The following is a 21,434-nucleotide window of genomic DNA, read 5'->3' on the forward strand; positions in this document are numbered from 1 at the left end:
CTGCAGAAAAACAATTCCACATAATTTAATAAAGACTTATTCCCAACAAAGTCATGTTCTAAAAATTATATAGAATGACCTGACAATGGCTCCATCTAGCCTGAGGTGAATGCTAGAGAATAACCCATTTACCAATGCTATATGGTCTCCTTCTCCCTATCTATAATAATAAAAGTATAATATGCTAATGGACGTTCTTCTGGATGAAGCTGGGGCTGTGAGGGAAGCCTGGGTCCCGCGTACCGGCGGGAATCTGGTGCCGGCAGCCGAGGGAAGGAAGGCCTACTCTTACATGAATTTCGTGCATCGGGCCTCTAGTAAGAAAATAAAAGCAGGCAAATTTTGCTAAATGGTCCCAAAGTAAAGACATATATGAATATTTTTCTATATTTAGGAATATGTGAATTCTAAAAGGCATATCAATCTCTTGCCTTGGAGACAATTCTTAAAACTGTAAAGGTTATGCAGTTAAAATTGCTATAGACTTTTGAAATTTGATTTAATATTCTGGTATTTACCTTTTAGAAATTTATTGTCTTTTATAGTGTGATTGTCAGAATATAGACATATACCTTATATTTTTTTGATAACTCAATTTGCAATACTGGTACTTTTACCTAATTTGTTATAATAGTTATGTAACAGTAATAGTGTCAAATTTCAGTTGCATGATAATTACATTTGGAATACTACAAATCACTGGAATATGTAGCCAATGAAGGCTGGGTTGATTTTAGTTATGCTGGTTTTATACCATACCAAATTATAATGCCATTTTCTAGATTCAGATCTTTGCAAAAACTGTGACCTTTCATTTTTCAAAATGTATTTATACATGTTTATCACATTTTTAGTAAAGGATGCATACTCTCAAAATATACAAAGGAAATACAAACACATTTAATATAAAGCCTTATAAAGCTTTGTATTGTCATAGGTTTGATTGTTATAAAAAATAATGGCAATTAGATATTACTTTGTTAGGAACTCAGTTTTTCCCCCTATCTCCCCTTCTCTCTCTCACAGACACATTGTACACACACATATCTGCCTTGGTTGACTTCTTCCTTGAGACAATCCCAAAATGTTTCATAGTGCACGTACAGCTGAGATTAAAGCGATCGTTTTAAGTGCACACTTTTCATAGTGCCTTGAACTTGTTTTTTCTGTGGCAGAGGGAAACAGCTTCGTGCACCTGGACAAACAAAGGTGTTCCTTCAAAAACAGACTTTCAGAATCATTAATTCTGGCTTAGAAATAATTATAAAGGTGAAGGAGACTCTCATGCATGAGGTTTTAGCACTGGTGAGTGGCTGATCTGTGTTTTGCTCTGCGACTTACACTTTGTGTCTCCTGAAAGTTTGATTCCCTTTGTAACAAGGGGCCAACAACAGCCCTTATTCCTCTTGAGGCCGCCTCGTGGTTTGCAGGGCCCTCTGGCTGCGATAATAAGTACTTCTGCCCGAACTCACTTTCCAAGGTAAAGGCTAGTGGTGGTAAAGGTAGGGGTAGAAGGTGGGTTTTTCATTCACTTGGGTGCTAACGATGCGGAAAGATTAGTAGTACATGTAACTGAGTGAGAGTCAGGGTGTGAGTGCGGTTGTTGTGTTTAGTGTCAGGGTGAGAGATGATGCAAAATACAAGTAGAAAGTATTGGGTTTTTTGGATGTTTTCAAGCTGCTGCTGCTGCTGCTACTGTGGTTAAGGGACCCATCGCAGAAGGATGGTGTGCGAAAAATGTGAAAAGAGACTCAGTACTGTTAACACTCCAGATACATGGAAAGACGGTACAAGGGATACATACCACAGAAAGTGGTGGAAGAAAGCTGAATGAAAATAAAGCTTTGATCTCAAAGAAAGCAAGATTCGATCCATATGAAAAGAAGAAATCTCCACTTGCAGAATTTGTAAAAATTCTGTGCACCAACCCGGTTCTAATTACTGCCAGGGCTGTGCTTACAAAACGGGCATCTGTGCAATGTGTGGAAGAAAGAGTTTGGATACCAAACACTACAAGCAAACGTCTGTCTAGATATAATGATGAAGTTTCTTGCTTCCTCTTTGATTTTGCTTTCTGCTTTACATTTTCAAGGCATATCATAGATGTTCAAGTTACAAAATAATACGTTTTAAGACAAGTTTAAACCAGGGAAGTTGATTCATTCTTTGCTCTCTAGAAGTTCTGAATATCAACAATATAATTAGTCTGCCTTACAAGCATCTTATTGAACTAGAGTAAGAGGCAAATTTAACAACAACTATTTCTGAGAGGAAGGGAGAGGGAGGGAGAGATAGAAACATCAGTGATGAGAGAGAATCATTGATCAGCTGTCTTTTGCATGCCCCCTAACTGGGGATCAAGCCCACAACCTGGGCATGTGCCCTGACTTGGAATCTAGCTGTGACCTCCTGGTTCATAGGTTGATACTCAACCACTAAGCCACACTGACCGGGCTGCATATACTTTTTATTTAACATTATTCATATAATTCTTATTATCATCTCCCTCTAGTGTGTGTGTGTGTGTGTGTGTGTGTGTGTGTGTGTGTGTGTATGTGTGTGTGTGTGTGTGTGTGTATTTTCAAAAGTAAAAAGGGGATTGTTGATATTTGCTCAGAACTTGGCATTCAGACTTATAATTTTCCCCTCATGCCCTTGTTGGTTGCCTAATTCTTAAAATCAGCAGTCCCTTAATTAATTGCAGCCTCACAGGGTATTTAGGTGAGACCATTATTGCTGAATGGTTCCTTAGAAATTAGCCCAGACTCAAATCACACATAAATTGTATTTATGATTAAAAAAATTGTTCTTGAAACCATAGTGCTAATACCTTTCATATCAGAATAAGAACACAAGGGACACCCCATATATATCCAAATGAATATGCTGGATCTCAGGAAAGTATATGTTACACGCATGACCTTGAATTCACACTATTATGAAAGCCAGGAGAACAGTGTTCATCATGATGATATGTAATGGAAATGAGTCACCACTCCTTGGGAAAACTCTTTGAAGCAAAAATGAAACTTCTTTAATTTTCCCTCCCCCCAAAGCAAACATTTTGATTCCTAAATATATGTTCAGAGGTTCAGGATTTGGCATTGGAAGCCTGCAGCTGCTAGGGGAAACCAAAAAAGTATTTCCTGTTGCCCAGTACAGTGTGTATAAATACTTATCACTATAAAATTTGTAGATTGATGATGATATACATGGTATAGATAATTGTACTTTTATTTTAAAAATTGGGAAATAAAGTGTTAACTGTTTAAAAAATTTGGATTTTTGCATTTTTTTGAATTGAGAAAATAGGTATTACCAAAGTGAAACTTCTAAAGGATAAATAATTTTTTTGCTTGAAATTCTTACAATAAAGAACACTTTACTTGTGTGGATTACTACTATTGTAGTAATTATATTATTTCTTGCTGTATTATTGAATGCCTATGAAAAAAAGGTCATCAATTCTTAGTTGTCAGGATGGGTAATGGTGGCAATGAGAAAGAAAAAAGTGGTGATTAATGGAGACATGAGCATCTTGTCCACAAAGCATCTTGTCCCTTTTGTATTTCGGGAGAATAATTGACAACAGTAGACCTCCCACTTTGTCTCTTTTTCTCCCCCCTTTTCCTTTTTACTTACTCCTCCTGAATAGCAAGTTTCCATTTCAGTAGGAACCTAGTTCAATAAATATAAATAGATGTAAAGGAGTATATATGATGGCGACTTTCTAAGCTACGAATTTGAACATATGTTTATGAGTTTATTTTATTAGAAAATTCTATTATTGCAAATCACTAACATAAATTCACAGATGAATTAATGCAGTGCTCCTATTCATACAAAACAAAAATTGTTTGGGTGGTGGTGTGGAATAATGTTCACAGCTGTCTTATGAATGATTTACATTGAAACTGCCACGTATACATGTCAGAATATCTATTTATTGGAAAATCATAAAAGGAAGCAAAGTTTTCATCACTGACACTCACTGTAGAGTAAGCCAAAGAGCCAATGGCAAACTTTGATGAATAGTAAGAATTATTATAATTTAAAAAACAATACCAACAAACGCATAGCACAGCCTTCTCAAGACAGTGGATCGTGGTGTAATGACAGTAGAACTCCTTCCTGAATTCTGTCCAACGGGGCAGTCGTGTCCTGTTCTCTCTCTCTGCACGTCACAGCAACCAAGCTTCAAAGCCAAATGAGGAAGTTCTAGTGATGAGATGCTTCTAGTTTTATTGGTATGTAACCCTTAGCCTGAGGCTAAAATGACAGTCTATGGAGTCTTGTCTCATTTGGAAAAAACTGACAAAAAAACACACACACATGTTTAAGATAACCTTGGATTAGCAGGGACATATATGGGTTGCCAAAAATATTAAGTGTCTGAATTGGTTTGGGTAAGCAGTAATGTCTGGTGGTAATTCATGTTTTTCAGAATAGTTTTTTCTTTAATTCCCGAACATGTTGCTGATGTACGTGAAAATAGTGGAGTTCTTTCCACCAGAAGATGGATGCTAAAGAAGTTGAGTGATTTTTTCCCCCCATCATTTAGTGTTTCAGATATCCTGCCTGCTTTAATTCCCACCGTGCTTTTCTTCTATATTTAAGAGAATATTTCACTCTTTAAAATGAAGTCTCATTACTATTTAATTAAAAGTTTACTCTCTTGCCCTAGGAACTTTGTGATTGATAAATATGAGTTTACATATATGCATATTTGTATGAATAAATATGTTTATAAAATGGATATTTAAATAGAGCTAGCACTCAAGGGTGGACAGACATTATTTGAATCACTTTACAGGTATTAAATTTTATAATCCTTTCATCAGCCCTAAAGTGATCTTCATATTTTGGGTTCAAAAATATGAAGTTATCCTCAGAATGTCTACGACTTTTTTTTCTGTGATGCTTATAATAGTTCTATTTATGTATTTATCTATCTGTTATCTACTTAATGGAACGAAGACAAACATAGAAGTATGATGATGATGATATATTATTTTGTTTGTTTCCCAAGTGGCTGACACAGTGCCTGTTTTTCCAAGCACGTATTTTAGGGTCAAGAGGCAGCATAATCTAATAACTATGAGCCCAAAACTTGCTCCAGATTCCCTGGTTTTGAATCCTGGCAATGCTTCTTCCTGGCTGTGCTATTTGGGGCAAGTTACTTAAATTGCCTGCATTTCAGTTTCTTCATTTGGTAATTGTTTATAATAATAATATCTATTTCACAGAGATGTTATCCAGATAGGATGACCTTATATTTTTTACAGCACTCAGAATAGTTACCAGCATATTTTAAATATGACATAAGCAATACTATAGATAAATATATGTTTGAATATCAAAGACTTTCCCAAAGACAAACTACTTAATTCTCTTTATGAAGCTTTTTGCAATGACAGTGCCAACTAGAAGAGACAAAATAATGGTGGAGGATCCCAGGTATGTATCCCTCTCTCAGGCAGCTACATATCTGAATTCTCTGCCTGTTACTTAAGTAAGTGGTTGCTGGCTCCAAGTGAAAACTGAATATGAAAACTTTTAGTTTTTAAAAAACATCTGGAGGTTTTACTTGACTACAAATTTAATATGAGCCAATTGAATGATGCAGCTGCTTAAAAGAAAAAGGAAAAGGAAAAAAAAAGAAAAGAAAAACCTCTTTAAGACTTTCTAAGGCAGTATAAATAGAAATAGAGTGTCCACACCATGGGAAGTAATATCTTTGACATACTTAACACTGGCCAGATCACAGTTGGAATATTGTGTTCTGTCCAAGACACCATAATTTTAGAAAAGACATTGACAAACTGTAGTGCTAGGAGTCTGGAAATGGGGTAGGAAACAGGAAGTGGGACCATGTTTCCTGGAGAAGACTAAAGGGGAACGAAAGCACCTGTCTCCAATTAGTTACAAGGTTGCCACTAAGAAAAGGGGTCACACTTGTATATTGCTCTAGAAAGCAAAAGTAGAATCAATATAATGAAAGGTATATGCAACTTTTAACCCCATATTATGGGGGAGACTTTATAACAGTTAGTCTAATAATGGGAATAGTTTGTTGTTCTCCTTAATAATGGGACTGATGCTGGGTCTTGCTGTTAGACTTTCTGTATGTGGTTGAGGATTAGGTTCAATTACTCACATTCAATAACATCAAATTTATGTATTTATATACTCACTAGAGGCCCGGTGCATGAAAATTCATGCACTGGAGGGGGTGTTCCTCAGCCCGGCCTGACCCCTCTCACAGTCTGGGAGCCCTCAGGGGCGGGAGGCGACCCGGTGATCAGGGGAAGATGATGCCCCATCACACCTCTGCTGGTGCCACTGCCAGCAGCGCAAGCCTCAGCCGGCACTGCTTACCTAAGCCTCGGCAGCTGGGCAGCCTCCATCGGCTGCTTGCCTGTGCCTCGGGCTGGCCCTGGGCAGCTGGGGTGCTGAGGGGACTGGGCGCCACCATCTTGTGGCTGTGGGCGCTGCCATCTTTGAGGACATGGCAGTCAATTAGCATACTCCCTCCTTATTGGCTGTGGGTGCCACCATCTTTGTGAGGGTGTGATGGTCAATTAGCATATTCCATCTTTATTAGATAGGATTGGGCTTAGCCGGTGAAGATCCCTGGAAAATTCATTAAGGTCCTAAGGCTGTTATATTATTGCATGGATGGTTAAGATTAGATTTTGGGGGCTATTGTCTACATTCTATAATGAAAGGAGTCAAAAATCTATATCATTGGTTCACTTTTACTCAGACTGGTTTTAAAATCTTATTTAAGGGTGGGAATAAGGAACTCTGGGTGGTATGGTGATTTCCAAAATTTCACAAATTCTTCTAACATAGGCTTAGTAAGTTATTAAGAATTTTTTATGTAAACAAATACCTTACATAATAAAAGGCTAATATGCAAATTGTCCCTACTGGCGGGAGTTCAACCTATGGGGAGTTAGATGTGCGCTGACCACCAGGTGGTGATGGACTGTCTAGTTCAGGTCCTCCACATTGAACTTTTGCTTTCTGTTGTAATCTGTTAAATTATGAAGAAACACCACAAATCAAACTCTCCTGTTTGGATGTTTATTATTTCAATTTTGATGCATATTTTATCTTCAATATGGGTGAAATTAAAGAGGGATGTAATTCATATGTATATTAATTGCAATCTGTAAATTTTGGAGATTTTAGTGTTTTTTTTTTAAATTTTTTGATGTTCAGAGGACCAGGTCTGTGCAGTAGTAGTGAGGTTATTGTGCATCCCCAAGGGTTTAGACTGCAAATTGTTTTCTTTGTTCCTGTATTTCAAAAGTATTTGTGAATGAATTCCATCAAAAGGGGTTTTATTACTGGGATATTTTCTTTAAAAAACTTATATTAATATAACATCTGTAAAAATAAAGATTATTAGGGAGATATTATAACTGGGATTTTGTGGAATCTGTTAACTCTAAATAACATTGATGTTATGAACCTTTCCATTTCCTACCCTCTTATAATTCTGCCACGTGAATTTTAGTTGATATTATGAATTAACATGTCATTAAGTAATGGTTTTGAGTACAGTTAAGGTTTATTGCTTCATATTGCCTTTGATGAATATAGGTCAGAAAAATAGCAGACATGGTTTGACTTATGATTTCTTTCTTTTTTCTTCAAATGGTTACATTTTAACATTGTTTTATCTTACTTTTGACCCTTGTCTAAAACTGTTCCTTGGTAGAGTACTGCAACTTATAGCCTTTTTAAAAAAAAAATGGTTAAAAATTTGAGAGACTAGAGCTATGGGCCTTCTGAGGTAAAGAACATTTTGAATGGAAGACTGTTTAGTTGTAAATATTGTATTGTTCACATCTGTGTCTTAGAAGCACTTTCTCAAGCCAAGAACAATTTTTAGCCTATTTACCCAGTAGGGTGAGAAGACTCTCTATCCTAACTAATGTAATGGGTTCACTTTAAATGCAAAGATAGGGATTACTGAATGAACACTTTACTGAGCACCTACTACATGCAAATCACTTCGGGAGAGAGGGCTTATAAAAGAGAAAGTGAATATATTTAGATTTGACCATTGGAAAGAGTGTATTTACTTTTTGTAGTTGTTATTGTTGATTTTTTTAATGTCCATTATTTCAAGTTTCTCATTTTGTTTCAAATACTGAAGAATCAAATCCATTCCATACATCCTAGACTCTGATTCTTTATATTCTTCTGGCACCCACCAAGCACTCAAATGCCAACATCTACTGCATATTTTGCCGTCTAGTTGTAAGTTTGAACTACAGAATGCCCTCAACTGTTTTAAAATTTATTTGGGTGCATTTTCAAAATAACCTTCTTTTGAGCTCTGTCTTATGTGAACTGTAGTTAAACTCTGTTTTCCATGACTTGTAGCATATGGTATTTAACCGTTTGCTGGTGTTGCTTTCTCAAGTAAACATATTTGTAGAATGGCGGAACTCCTCTCAGGTGCTCTGTGCTTACACATATTAAATATATTTAAAAATGAAATATATATTTAGCTTAGCGCGTTGTCTCATTGTCTTTCAAAGTTCATTATAATATTTGAAGCCAAGATAACCTTTCTGGCATTTTATCCTGAGATGTTTGCCCCTAACAGAAGAGAATCAAATCACTTGACATCACAGAAACCGGTATTGACCCTGCTCTTTAAAAGACCATCTATTGCATGTGGTTTGAAAATATAATCAAACATAAATCTCAGATTGGAATTTTATGACCTCATAGAATCTGAATTGCTTTCCATAAATTGTGGCCTTAGTGCCATTTTTCATTTTTTTAAATAACGCACTGAATTCTCACATTTTTTTTTCTTTTACCTCGTCCAAAGAAAGGGCCTCTCACTTTCTTCATTTCTGTTAGCCCTGCAACAAAAATGCCAGACCTGTTCTAATTGTGGCTTCTTGGAGTGCAGTTGTGTGAAGTGTTGGGCATGCTATCAGAATCATAAGACAGCTGCAAACATCTCGAGGGTGATTATAGATGTCATTTGTAAATCAGAGATGTTTGTCACAGAGGAACTTGGAGACTTGCCCCGGATCATACAGATAGTGGCCAGGAGTGCTCATGGCCCCGTTTTTCTGCTCCTGTGGTCTAGTGCTTTTCTCAGGCAGGCAGGTGATCAGACCCAGTGTGCAGTAATAAAATACGTGGCAAACTTTGATCTTTTAAGCCATAAAAAGTCTATAAAAGAAAAACTTCAAAACTTGGAGAAGGAAGTATCATTATTAGTAGTATCTATGATTCCAGTTTAGTGACTAACATTATTCAAGGGTAATGTTTGTGTTTGTGCTTATGTGACGAGTGGCAAAAATGTTAAGAGAGGCTAGAGTGTGGCTTTGTATTTGGGCTTTAGTTGAGACAGAACTGAATTTTGGCTCTATTAGTTACTAGAATTGTGACCTTAGGCAGGCCATTTAACCTTCAAAGCCCTGAATTCTTTGTTTATAAAATGTAAACTGATTATAATGGCCTTGTTGTGATGTTTTGGTGAGAATCAGAGATAGTGTATGTAAAGCACTTAGCATAGTGCATAGTGCAGGATTAAATATAAATATAACACAACTTCTGAAAGAGTAAAAGGAAGTAATTATTTAAATCATCTCAATATTTTAAGCTGTTTGTTAAAGTTCTGCTAAAATAATGAGATAATTTTTTAAAATATATTTTTATTGACTTTAGAGAGAGAAAAAAATGGAAACATCGATGATTATTGATCTGCTGCTTCCTGCATGCCCCTACTGGGGCTTGAGCCTGAAACCTGGGCATGTGTCCTGACCAGGAATCGAACCGGTGACCTCTAGGTTCATGGGTCGATGCTCAACCACTGAGCCACACTGGCTGGGCTCAGGAGTTAATTTCAGCATACCCATATGTGGTAATCAGAACTCCATAGACAATTTATTAGTCCTCAAGTTATTTGCTTTCAAGTGAGGCAACTTTCACCTTCAAGAAAATCAAAGAAACAGAAAAGTAAAGATTATTATAATTTTTGGAGAAGTGATAGTGTGATTTATTTTGAAATGATATAATTCCTTGGCTATTACCAAGAATCTGTGTTGTGTTTTTTTTAATGGAAAAGTTTATGTACTGTTTAGGACGATGACCTTTTGCTTAAATGCCAGTAGAAGGTAGAGACTGATTGCTTTGGAAGATGATGCGAGCATTTCATCTCTAACACCAGGTCTGATTTCAACGCTTGGAAAGGAGAACTTGGTTAAATCATTTCAAATATGGAAACTTAAAAATGCTATTAGTTTAAAATTTTGTTTTCTAAATATTTAAGCATTTCACACAGGAGAACTACTTACTAATATAGGAGGAAATTCATAATAATTCCTGTATGTCAAGATTTCAACTACTAATGCCACCCATTCCCACTACTAATGTCACTCTGGATTTCTTCTGTGAACACTTATGTAACTTATCTCAGGCACTTGGTGGCCTCATCTCACATAGTTTGAGAAGCATCCAAAGCTGCCAGGAAACTGTCAGCATCCAGGTGTTCCAAACCCTAGTGAGCGATTTACGGCACTGCTTTCCTAAGAAGGGGTGCCCCATAGTCTCCCCAGGCCTAAGCACTAACAAAGAATAGGGGACAAAAATGGCTGTTGGCCATCCGGGAATATGGTGGTCTACGGTGCTTTGGAGTTAAGATCTTGATGGCTCCAGGCATTTTATGCACTGCATTAATATTCTTGGGTCACTTGCATTTTCTGTCAGTGGCTCATCTAAATACCATTTGTCAGCACACTTATGTTCCCTGTAGCACCCTCTAATGGGCCTGGCAGGCATTACATTACAGTCTTGGAAATTTCCTAGTCTGTCTGAGAGATAACAGTAATAGGGCCTGGCCTGTTCATTGAAAGTGTGGTTAACTGCCAAACTACTCTTCTCACCTGCTTTTATTCCTTCTTTATGAATATTGCAAATTATCTGAAAGGGAGCAGAAAACACACCTGTGTTTTAGTTGAAGGGATTGCAAAAATACAGTGAGAGGCTTTTTGGACCCCTCATCGTCCTGATTTGGGGGGAGTTGAAGTAAACCCTACACTGATATAATTTGGTTAATCTACTTCCTTGGGTAAAAGTTCTGAAAAACTGCTTTAAAAGATAGGAAGTAGAAGAGGGAGATCTTGCTGAAAATTTAGAGGATGTTATTCATACCAATGAGTAGGTGATACAAAGAATAAAATTGGAAACTTTGATGACAAAAATTTAAATGTTATACTGAGAAGAAATTCCTTTAAGATTTGTGTTTTTTTGCTGTCTCTCCTAATACACCAGAGTTCATGTGCACAGAAACCTCTGTGAAGACAACTGCACTCAATAAAGCTTTGAATGTAACAGATGAACACTCCACCTTGTTCTCTACTTGGCCAAGGGGGTACCTCTCCTAAGGAGGAAGGAAGCCCTCATGGTTCCCAGTAGAGCAAATTCACACACTGCATCCTTTAGGAAGGTTTTTTTTTTTTTTTAATCAAGGAAGTTTTTGCTAATATTATTAATTTTGATATAATCCCCTTGGCCTTGATAAACACCATGCCCGCCTTAAATGAGCGTCTGTGTTTTTAGTAAGTTTTTATTTTGTCTGAAGGAAAATGGCACGTTTTGTTTTGGAGATAAATTACCCAGTTTTTAAGTTCTTTCTTTGAGGGTAAGGTCCATGGAAGCAAAAGGAAAGCACTTGACTGGAGAGGAAGATCTTCAAATCCATGGAAGTGAGCAAAATTGAAATGGGTTACTGCATAGAAATTTAGCGTTTTATTCTAAAATATGGTACTTTGACTTCAGTAGTTCCCTGTTAGGTATATAAGCATTGAATGCTGCCTGAGTCCCTTCCACCATTCCCTACTTTTAATATATATATATATATATATACACACACACTATTTCATTGAATTTGAAAGAATATGTTGTAATGAAGATGACATATGTATGTCCTCTTTCTGCTGTGGCTCTGTGGAGAGGGATACATTTAGTGGGGAAACTACCTCAAATCCAGGATTGCTGCTGGCTTACCCCCCTCAGCTCAAAGAAGTCACTCTTTCTGTGCTGCAATTACTGCCATAATACTGGATTATTTGGGTTCATTGGAATATTTTTTTTTAACATCTCTATTCTATCCTTTTAGTTTTCAGAGAGTAATAACATCTCCCTTAGATTGTTTCATTTGGAAGGAAACAGCCTGATATAAAAATGTGCATATTTGTTTGCCATTCTAGAATTTTATCTAAAACAGGTAGACTGATTTTTTGTTTTGAAAATAAAGGATATTGAATGAAATGAGGCTAAAGAGAGATTCTCCGTATAGCTCAGTCTGGCTCTAAATATCTATATATATATAAAAGGCTAATATGCAAAATGTTCCCTTTGGGAGTTTGACCAGGAGACTAGGAGTTCTATCATTCACTATGATGTGCACTGACCACCAGGGGGTGGCGTGGAATGAAGGAAGGCCCCAGTTGGCAGCCAGCGAAGGAAGGCCCCAGCAGGCAGCCAGAAGGCCCCTATCAGCCCTGATCACCAGCCAAGCCTAGGGACCCTACCTGCGCACAAATTTCATGCACTGGGCCTCTAGTATACGATAAGGTACTAGTCTTATATAAGCAATAATGAATGAATCCTCCCAAAAGAAGTTTTATCATAACTTCTGAAAACAGTTTCTCCATTAAGGTTTAGAAGATGATTTTTTTGTTGTTCACTAAAATCTTGTTTTGCTGTGCGTATGCATGTGTATGGTGGGGGTGGGGGGTTTCCTCAATCATTTGAGAGGATGAGGATGCTCTTAAATAATGGAGGATATGAAAAACTTTTACTATCTCCATGATCTTAAAATAATTTACTTAGCTCTTCTGAGACTATTTCTTTTTGTCTAAAATGGGGGCATTTTAGTTGCTATGAGGATTAATTTCAATCAGATGGGTTAAGTGTTAGGCCACTGCCTTTCAGATAGTGTGGCTGGTCAGGGTATAGTAAAACACCACTGCTTTTTAGACATACATGTAGCTATAATGTCTTCACATTTTTTATGGTATTAGTTTATATTTCAGGTTTTTAAAATTTAGTTGAAGAGCATAAAACAAACTAATAAAATCATGAAATCAAAGAAAACCTATGTGCTTTATATTTTCAGTTGTGTATAAACCTTTTGAAAGAAAATGTGGTCATTTTACACATTAGTTTGCTAATGCAACTGCTGTAACATTCACGAGTTTCTGAAAGTTAAAGTAAAAATTTAAGATAAATGAGATTGAGTGGACTGGTGATCTGACTTCAAGTATTAATCTGTAAGCACTTTCAAAATGCACAATCATTTAGAGTATGAGTTTTCCCCTTCATAAATCTTTTACAAAAAGCAGCAATAATGTGCCAATGCAGATGAAACATTCAAACTAGAAAATGTTATTTATAGATGAACAAGCTAAGACCTAAGTTGGTTAGATGAACAAGCTAAGACCAACGTCACATAGATGTGCATCTATCCAATTTTCCAGTTCACCAGACACTAAGGTACTCTTTTCTGTGACAAAAAATGAAGAATTTACTCTTCCAACTTTTATCAAAGTCTCATTGTTTCTGGGAATATAGAAAATGCTGGGAAAATTTTTAAAGAAGAAAAGGAAGAACATAAATGATTTTTTCTCTTCTGACCTTTTCCCCTATCATCATAAAAATTCAGATGGTTAATTCCTTAGTTTGTTTAGCCTACTATCTGAGCCACGGTTTTTAAAAAAACCTGTATTATATTCCAAAAGCAATGTTCAATTTTGTACCACTTCATTTGCTAGTTAAAATTGTTCTTGAAATTTAGGTGAATGGTTATTAAATAAAGAAAACATATATATTAGTATGCTTTTGTGTACAGGGATAAAAACCCAATTGAAAATGATATACATGAAAAAACAGAAGTATTTTGTCCCACAAATGGAAGTCTAGAAGGTCTCAGGCTTGACTTCATCAGTGGGTTCTGGCTCCATTGTCCCTGGAAATCTTTTGACTTTGTCTTCCTCTGTGGATAGCAATATAACTGATGTGCTCATGTCAAAGTGTGAAAATGATGAGATGAAGAATGAGGCAGGACTATCCTAGCACCCCCAGGAGTAAGTATTTGTAAGAACAGCAAAAATTAAAATACACAGATTATAATTTAAGTGAAGTTGAGAAAAGATATTTCCGAGTCTACATAGATAAAATAGATGCCTTCTGTCATAGTTTTGCCTTCAAATTCATTATTTATAGACCTCTGTTTACAGTCATCACAGATACTGAAATTTTCATAGGTTGTGGGCAAAGGGCATGCGAAGGTGAAATTTCTGGGTGCTCACAATGCTTTATAGTTGTCTTCCTCCACTCTCACCAATTTTGAAATCAGAACTTCTTATAGAAATACTAGAGGCCTGGTGCATGAAAATTCATGCAATGGAGGGAGGGTGCCTCAGCCCAGCCTACCCCCTCTCACAGTCCAGGAGCCCTCAGGGGCGGGAGGCGACCCAGCTATCAGGGGAAGGCGATGCTCCCATCACACCTCTGCTGCTGCCACTGCCAGCAGTGCAAGCCTCGGCCCGCCCTGGTTATCTGAGCCTCGGGTGGCCCTGGGCAGCTGGGCAGCCAACATCTGAGGCTTGCCTGCACCTCGGGCCAGCCCTGGGCGGCTGGGGGCCTGAGGGGACTGGTGGACTCCGGAGGCTGGTACGTGGAGCGGCCAAACCTGCCTGGGTTTGGGTCAGCCGTGCTGGGCGCCTGTTGCACCGGTGGGGCTGAGGGGACTGGGCACCACCATCTTGTGGCAGTGGGTGCCACCATAGTTGAGGATGTGGCAGTCAATTAGCATATTCTCTCATTGGCAGTGGGCACTGCCATCTTTGTGAGGGTGTGATGATCAATTAGCATATTCCCTCTTTATTAGATAGGATTGGGTGATCAGTTGTTTTTTTCCCCACTCTGAGCTCAGTTCTCATTTAACTTGAATTTACATGGTTCTTCCTTAGACTCAGTGTTTCTGATGGCTCCCATGTTGTTAAAAATAATGTGTAACCTTGATATTCTTTTAAAAGATCACTAAAGTGCTTAATCTTAGTTGATTCATTAAATCAAGACATGAATATTGAAGTGACATTTTCCTTTTTCTGCATTTCAGCTGACTTTCTTTCTCTTACTACAGCCTTGAGTAGCTGTAAGCCATTTTTCCTCACGAGTACAGCATGTGCCCCAAATGTATGGACCAGGAGGGGAGCATGCATTTGTGATGTAAATTTACAATGTGTTTCCATTGAAATTCCCTAGAGGCTTTGAATCTGTGTGCTGTATTGTACTTCTGTAGAGACTTACCAAGTAACCTCTACTCTCATCTTTCTTTATGTGAGGATAGAGCCAGAGAGGGTATTTAGAATCCATTGTCTTTAGAGGATATTTACTACTTTTTAGTAACTCCTAGACCTGGTGAGGCGCATGAGAGGGCAGGTTCAATGAATGCACTTGACAGCAAAAGCAGACAATCCCTGTCCTCAGAGGGAGCGTAGTCTAGTGGCAGAAAGAGTTAAAGTAAACACATGTCCAAGTATCTGATGTTTAAGAAAGGGAGGTACGTGGTGCTGTGAAGAACCCATGATAGACTTTTTTCATGCAGTGCAGGTTGAACCAAGATCTGAAGGAAAATCAGAAACTAGATTCCCACAATATCGTGAACAGTAGGGTTGAAATAAATGCCTGCCAGTGATGGTCTTTCTCTGTTGGATTCTATAGGGTATTGATGTAGTGTGGAATTTATTGCATTGGGTTTATATCTTTCAGATACTAAAGAGTCGTGCTTAGTCATTTGGTGAAGACGAGAGCATCTTTGGTTTTCTCGAGGATTAATGATTTTAAAACACGTTTTAATTCATAATTGATGTGAAAAATAATCCACTTAGAAAGAAATGAGGGTATCACTTTTAAGCAGAGTTTGATATTTATTATATTGTATAGTGGTATAAGACGCCCAGGCTTGATTTGATTTAAAAAGTATTTAGGGAGCACCGTCTACATACCAGGCATTTTTCTGGGAGCTGGAGTAGAGCAGCAAACCAAGCAGAAATGGCCCGGGGCTCTTGGACTCAGGCTCCAGACAGCCAGGCGGTGCTTGTCACACTCTGTCATAGGGAATCCCAGTTGCTTTCCTTGTTACTGTGGAGCCACTGATTCTTGATAGTGGAGCATTTTTACTTAATTCATCACACTGATGATCTGTAATGAGCATTTGTATTCAGATTGATCAAAAATATCTCTCTGTTGTTGAATCATCTTGAGAATCCTAAATCTTCTCCTCAGCTATGTGTCATCCAGAAGAATTTAGGCTTCTCTTCCAGATTAAAAAGAAATTCATTTGGGATACAGCATGTTCTGAAATAGTGAACCCCAAGCAACCCCATATGACATTGATATTGTTTATTTGTTTGTTATATAACCAAGGGAGCAATAGTGGAACAGACATCAGAGAAAACTGTCTGGGTGGTTGGAGAAGGTGGGTGATTGTGAAAGGCACCATTTGGTTGGGGAGGGGGACGTGTCACAAAATGTGAGTGTGATTCCTGAATCTGACACCTAGTTATGAGATGCCATGAATAAGTTGCTTAACTTGATTGATCTGTTTTCTCTTTTTCTGACATAGTAATTATATTTGAGGACCACATGACAAATGTATAGATTCTTTTATATTCTAGTGTAGGTAAAAAGCTAGAAATGGTCAGATTATAGACTCCCCAAGATGGTCTAACCACTCTTGGTACAATACAATGTTGGATCTGGACAAACAAGTAAAATAAGAGAAACCGGAATTTTTCTCCCATGTGGTGTGTGTGTGTGTGTGTGTGTGTGTGTGTTATTTCTGGTATTGGGCATGATAATGATTCTTGGAGCAGAGGAATGTTTGTGGTGACCTGAAAGTTAGATTCCGTGAGCTAAGGTAGAATAGATCCTTGCCTCTCAAAGGAAGATTCATGGGTCAGCATTACCTGGGAGCTGCTAGAAATGCAGAATTCAGGCCTCACACTAGATTACTGAATCAAGATCTGCATTTTTGCAAATCCCCAGGTGATTACAGTATATGCACATTTTCTGAAGCCCTGGGGCTGACATTTTCAAATCTACCCTGATCATTCCACAGACGTCAGGATGTTGCAGGAACACTGACAACCAGCAGCTGCTGAATGTTTTAGCACCACCTGGGGGAATGAGGGGCACAGGAGGGTTATACTAAAAAAATATGCTGCTTTCTGTTCCCAAGGAACCATTTTAGGGTGAAAGGTTCATATTCCATTATCAGTCCCATGAGCCCACCAGTGTTCAAAAATGTTTTTTTCCCAAGACTTTTATGGTGCTAAAGTCAGACTTTTCATATTGGAATAACAGACCAAAAATGACTGACAGTTATAGTATCTGGGATTGAGGGAAATATTTAGTCAGAGGAACTGGGAGTTTATCAAGAGATATATATGATTTCATCTCTGGGATTCTGGTTCTGGTCACCTTTGCTCTCTGAGGACAGTAAGGGCTGCTTTGCTCTGCCTGTTCTGAGTTCCATGAGGCACATATTCTCAGGGGCTCGGGGTATTCTGTCAGAAAGATCTTATTGTATTATACAGGGGAAGAAGGGAGCCGATTGAGACCAAGAGTGGCTTAAATTCTCAATGAAGATCACATGCATATTTGAAAACAAGAACTACTTTTTCAGATTCTGTATCTAATACTCAAACCTCTTCTATGTGATTGCAAAGCAACTCTCTTCCAGCCTTACCAGAGTTTAGCTTTTCTTTGAAGGATAGATGAAATAATTTTTAATTTTTCCTTCTCTGTAATTCTAAGAGTCGTGACTTCACTCCTTTTTCTCCTCTTCCCCTCCCCCCCTTTTCCCCATGCCTGCCATGGGTTCTGGGTAAAATTTAAGGTATTTTTGGAGCTAAATGCTGTGTGATCCCTTTGAGTAAGGACTCCACCTCTGGACTCTACAAACAAAAATTGATAGTGTTGGGTGAGTAATGTGTCCATATTATGTGCTTGCAATATTTTAGGTGATGAAATAGAGAGAAAGTAGACACTTGTACTCATACAGTGTACATTTTATCATGTTGAACTTTCTTTTGACCATAGCTCAAAAGTTGGAAATAAACTAAATTGAAGTTTAGCAATATGTTGTTGATTTACCGCCCCCCCCCCCCGAATTAGCTAGTCCACTTTTTATGTACTGAAAAAAAAGGCTTTCCACAGTAAGACCACCAATCAAATCAAGTAATCTATAATAATAAAAGGGTAATATGCTAATTAGACTGGACGTCTTCCAGACATCATTCTGGACATCCTTCCTGACAAAGCCAGGAGAGAAGCCAGCCCAGGTCACAGATGCCTGCGGGCGGCCCGAGGGAAGCCAGCCTGGGTTCCAGGTGCCTGGCGGCTGGAGGAGGGAAGCCCGGGTCCCAGGTGCTGGAGGGAAGCCGGTGTTGGCAGCCAGGGAAGGAAGGCCTACTCTTGCACGAATTTTCAAGTTCATTATAATTGTCTTCCTGAGCAGGCCGATGCAAGGGTATTGCTAACATTGAAACTTTTCTTGACTTCCTATAGCTGATTCCAGCTAGTAATAAAGGCTTCCTATTCTTGGACGTAGAGAATGTCCCCGGAAAGAATTAGGTTCATTTTCTCCATCGTTCATCAAGTTCCTCTTGGTCCTCTTTTAAGGAAGCTCCTAACTATCCACAGGTGTCCGGCCTCCTAAACTTTCAATTTATCTTCAGCACAACCAGCTTTTGAGGAAGGCTTTACCACATAATATTTTCTCTCTTAAAGAAGCCTGCCGTATATAATGCTAAGGCGGAGTTGTCATGACTGTGATGCTGTTTGTCTTAAGCCAAATATATTTCTCAGCATTCCAAGGTTATGTGAATACACATAAATAATTATTCTCAGATGTTGACATTGCACTTAGCACGTTAGTGATATAAGAAAATGTGGCTCAAAAGTCATTCATTTAAAAAAAATGCAAAATATAGAACGGAAAAAATATGGTGTGCATTGAGACACATACTATACTAGTAATGTAGAAATGTTGGAGTAATTTAGCTTCTGTCATATCTTCCTAAGATAGGGTATGCTCTGAGATAGGGTGCTTCCTGCAACACAGCTACAGGCCAGAGATGGTGTGCCTTGCTTCCTGTGCAGTAACTGCTTTTAATCACTGAGCCAGACCCCTGATTCTTGGATTCTCTTGCCACCTAGTATGTTCTCTTTAAGTCAGCTTCAGAATTACAAAAATTGAAAACTTCACGTAAGTTTCAGAATGCAGTTTTTCTATAATGTCCATAAAATGAAAATAAGACTTTAAAAGTCTCATCCATCTCAGGTAATTTTGCAAGGAAAGGGTTGAAAGCAGTAAAATTTAATTGTTGAGAGACACCAAGACAAGATCGGAAAAATAAATTTATTTTTGTCCTAACATTCATACATGACATCTAATATGAATTTCATCTGTTTTTATCAATTTATCTTCTAGTCAATAGAAAAAGGAGAAACATGAAGTTTTATTATACCCACAGTATTGATTCTTTACATTTATGAAAGCAAAAATTATTTCCATCATCACTTGATCATTTAATTTTTACAGTAATATTGGAGGAAAACCTAATAAAAATGTATTAGTTAACATTTGTAGTGAGGAATGAAAAGTTGAAGTGATGCACTCTGTGTATGATACTCCTTGGTATTTATGTTTTAGAATTTCATTTTTAAGTTTTTCCCTCCAAAAGATTTTAATTCCATAGTAATTTATAATGGAAAAGAAATTGGCAGGGTAGCTCCATTATTCTACAGGTTGCTCTCGACTGACTCTAAAAAAAATTCATGGAGTAGAGATTAAAGGTCAAAGTCTAATTCAGAAAAGTTACAGTCAGGTGGTGAAGCAAGAACTGTTCCTAAGGCCCTTTGAATTTTATTGGATCACTTAGTCAAAGAAACCTGGGCTGGGCCCTAAGATTTTCAGGCTACAATGATCAGACTACTGGGAGGGTTGCTTTTCAAGAGCAAATCATCTCTTAATAAGTCCCCTCACTTACATAACTTCTTGCATGCATGCTTTTTACTACAGCCAAGACAAAGGGCCTCAGGGAATGCTAGGTTTACCTGTGGGTGGAATCTGGGTGAAAAACAAAGTGTTTTTCAATGGCCATCTGTTTACAAGGATACCTGTCTGCCTGTGACATCTTTATGGTTATGGGAGAGAAGGAATGCTATCTGACCAGTTGTGGGAGATTAGTTTTTTTCCCCCTCTTTCTGCTGCTGGAAATAGGAGCTAGGCTTTTTTTTTTTTTTTTTTTTAAATATCAGAGATTATAAATTTTCTTTTAGGATTTCTCATCAACATGCCATGGGATTTGAGAACAATCATTTGACCTATCTAATCTTTGATTATTTATAGATAAAAGGAAGAGAAAATGTCCAGTTTTGTGAAATAGGTGTTTCTGAACCTTATGAATAAAAATATTACATACTAGAGGCCTGGTGCATGAAATGCCCTCTCACAGTCCGGGAGCCCTCGGAAAAATATCTGACTGATGGCTTAGGCCCGCTCCCCCCAGGGGAGCCAGATACTTTTCTAAAATAAATATTTTGCTACCATTGTAATTAGGTAGTTAATAATAATAAGAAAGAAGCAAAAGGAAGGCCAGACATTATAGGCATCTTCCCTGCAAAACACTGGGGGAGGGATCCAATGAAGGGAAGATAGACGCATGGCCAGTAAAGTTGGGGTGACTAGAGAAGGTGCTCACTGCCAGTCACACCTGGGAACAGAAGTCATTGGACAGAATGAGCGTGATCACTGCCAGGGCGCTAACATTTTGGAATATATAGTCCTCTACACAAAGAAGTTCTCTCTCTTTTGCTTTCGGGGCCCTCGGGACTCTTGTTGCTTGGGGTGTGCTCTCTTGTTCCCTGGCATTCTCCATGTGGACCCCACACACAATGGACTGATGGACTGTAGCTAGCTTGGTGCTGCATGGGACCCTGCTGCAACAGGGAATGAAAATTCTGGATACTGGCTCTGATTTTAGCTCTATCGAAACCCTAGCTATAATTCTTCTATGATTGGACTAAGGGAAATGAGACTTTGGAAACCCAGGGATGTAATTCCATGGAAATAGCCTGCATCCTCCTGTGTGAGTCTCAGAAAATTCCTTTTCTCGGGATATCACCAGGACCCCATCCCCACTAGCAACAAGGGGAGACAAGGCATATTTTCCTCCAGTAACAATTTCACATTTATTATCTTATTTAAATCTTCATGATAAACTCAACAAATAGAATTTATGGATAAAGAAACCAGGGCATCAATACAACTAGTATCTGTCAGAAGTTGAACTTGTAGCCAGAGATTGGGGTCTTGA

At 38.1% G+C, this 21,434-nt stretch overlaps 1 protein-coding gene and 1 pseudogene across 3 annotated transcripts in view; both read left to right on the forward strand.

Moving 5' to 3' along the window:
- The window catches only part of PDE3A (phosphodiesterase 3A), a 258,064-nt gene that overhangs the window by 52,897 nt on the left and 183,733 nt on the right, over positions 1 to 21,434 (forward strand). The window lies entirely within an intron of this gene.
- Positions 1,724 to 2,032, forward strand: LOC307101841 (cysteine-rich PDZ-binding protein-like; annotated as a pseudogene). Its single transcript has one exon. The product of its transcript is annotated as a cysteine-rich PDZ-binding protein-like (transcript).

The sequence above is a fragment of the Cnephaeus nilssonii genome (assembly GCF_951640355.1).
Source record: "Cnephaeus nilssonii genome assembly, chromosome: 6".
Classification (NCBI taxonomy): domain Eukaryota; kingdom Metazoa; phylum Chordata; class Mammalia; order Chiroptera; family Vespertilionidae; genus Cnephaeus; species Cnephaeus nilssonii.